The sequence below is a fragment of the Lepus europaeus genome, chromosome 1 (genome assembly GCF_033115175.1).
Source record: "Lepus europaeus isolate LE1 chromosome 1, mLepTim1.pri, whole genome shotgun sequence".
In the NCBI taxonomy this organism is placed as follows: Eukaryota; Metazoa; Chordata; class Mammalia; order Lagomorpha; family Leporidae; genus Lepus; species Lepus europaeus.
This window is the reverse complement of record NC_084827.1, coordinates 103,369,045-103,371,575: the sequence shown is the minus strand read 5'-3', so window position 1 is coordinate 103,371,575 and position 2,531 is coordinate 103,369,045. Positions and strand designations below refer to the sequence as shown.

The 2,531-nt window shown below is 37.5% G+C and overlaps 1 pseudogene; it reads left to right on the top strand.

Annotated features, from left to right (window-relative positions):
* Positions 1-339: 339 nt before the first annotated feature.
* LOC133763012 (ATP-dependent RNA helicase DDX18-like) lies at positions 340-1,910 on the top strand (annotated as a pseudogene).
* Positions 1,911-2,531: the final 621 nt, after the last annotated feature.

Genomic DNA, 2,531 nt, shown 5'->3' with positions numbered 1-2,531 from the left:
GGAACCTCTAAAAAAAAAAAAAAAAAAAAAAAAACCTAGTGCTCTAGGAAGCCTGAAATGTAAGCCTATGAAAAATTCAAAATAGATATGTGCTTGAAGAAATGATGGGAGATGGAAAAGCTAAAAAATCTGTAACACATTGTGGATTTGAGCTTGTGAGAAGCCCCAAATAGAGATGTCTTTAAAAAAAGTGGAAAATGTGAAAGTTAAAAAAACAAATGCAGAAATCTACAATCATCAACAACAGAATCAAAAAAGAAAAAAAGAATGGTACTAGGTCTGATACCAACAAAATAAAAAAAAACTGAAAACAAGTGAGCATCTGAGGAAGGTGATACCATGCTTCTGAAGACAGAGAAAATGTTGGAGATACCAGATGGTGGGGAAGATGACAAGGAAGTGTCCAGCCTGCCCTGGGACTGATAGGCACTTTGGAGGATGCTTCATTTGCTTCTCTAATTAAGCCTGTCAATGAAAATACTTCAAGGCAATAAAAGATCTGGTCTTTATGAACAGGGCTAAAATTCAACATAAGACTGTCAGACCACTCACTTCTTCTGTTTCCAGCAGTGCAAACATTGGTAGTGACAAAAACTTGGCACTTCCCATTCCTGTGGTTGAACTCATTGTCAAGTAGTCCATGGCCAGGAATGGAACAGGAGTCCTTATTCTTTCACCTCTTGAGAACTGGCATTGCATACTTTCGGTTTTCTTACAGAGCTAACCCGTGTTCACATGTGTAGGTTGATAATGGGTGGCAGTAGCAGATATGCGAAAGCACAGAAACTTGCAAGGAAACCAACATCATTGTGGTTATGCCAAGATGCCTCCTGGACCATAGGCAGAATACCCCAAGGTTTCTGCATAAAAACCTAGCCAATAAAGCCAGTTATTATTTATTAATTATTAATGAAGATGATCACATCTGGAATGTTGGGCTTAAAGAAAACTTAAACCAGGCCATTGAATTTCTGCCACACAAACACGAAAATTTGAAAATTTGAGGATTTCTCTGAAAAAAAAAAAAAAAGAGCCATTGTATATTGGGGTTGATGGTGATAAAGAACAGTGGATGGGTGTGAACAGGGATGTGTTTTTATTTCTCTAGAAAGATATTCCTTCTGCTGTTTACATTCCTCGGGAAGAACCATAAGAAGAAAATGATGATTTTTCTTTACATCCTGTAAATCTGTGAAATACTGCTATGAGTTGCTAAACTGTATTGATTTGCCTGATTTGGCCATTCCTAGAGGGTTGAAACAAAATCAGTGTGTAACTGTACTTTTCAAGTTCTGCAGTTCTGATTTGGAGACGTTGTACCCAATGTTGGCAGCTAGCAGTTATCTCTGAAGTTCACTGGCTTGTTTAGGGTGAACTCCCCAGTGACCCTAAGGAATATATTCATCATGGGGCTAGAACAGCCAGGGGCCTAGAGGGAAGAGGGTATGCCTTGCTCTTTTTGTGCCCAGAGAAATTGGGATTCCTGTATTATTTGAGGCAATCCAAGATTCTGTTAAGTAAATTTGACTTTTCCTGGTCTAAAATTTCTGACATGCTGTCTCAGGTTGAAAAATTGATTAAAGAGAACTACTTTCTTCATAAGTCATCTGAGGAAGCAAGTAAGTCAAACATACAAGTAAATGATTACCATCCTGTGAAACAGAGCTTTAATGCTAATAACTTAAATTTGCCTCCAGTTGCTCTGTCATTTGGTTTCAAGGTTGATCTAAAGGTGAACAGTAATGAATGCAAGCATAAGAAGAGGAGTTGGTGGTGGATTGGACTCTTTAAAAACCCAGAAAGTCAAGAAGCCCCAAATCCTTAACAATATAGCAAGAAATCATCAGCAGGAAATTCTGTCACTAAAAACAGTTGTTGTTGTTGTTGTTGTTTTTTTTAATCTGATATAATTTTGCCCTGAAATGGATTTTCTTTCCCTTGCTCCAACAAAGGAATTTAGCCTTCAAAATATAAATTGATTTGGGTTGTAAGTGCAGAGCATTGTTATTTACAACGAGTCTCCTTTATTTTTGGCATATAAAACAGACTTTTATTTTCCTTGATTGCCACAGGGCAAAGCAAGGAATTTTTTTTTTGTCTTTGTTGTGATGATAAAATATTTTATCCTCAAATTTCTGTTAGTGTTTTAATGTAGTAGGAAGATGAAAGCATCAAACTCTTTATTATGAGAAGTAGGAATTTAATCTTGAGAGGACAGCAGGTGTCATGTTTTTCTGGTCTCTCTACTGCCATGAAAGTTGGAGATGCTGTTTAGGCAATGACACACAATCGTGCTGCCACTGAGGTTGATAAGCTGTCTCCTCGTGGTATGGTTATGACTTTCGCTTTGTTAGCACTGAAAGACTCAGAAACAGGATGAAGTGGGAAGGTAGGCATCAGGTGAGAACTCTGTCCCTGCAAAGACTATGTAATTGGTACATATAAATGAATTTAAGCACTTCCTATCACTAATCACATCTGTTAAGACTCTACACATCTGAACGTTGGATACAAGCAGAATCATTTTAGTA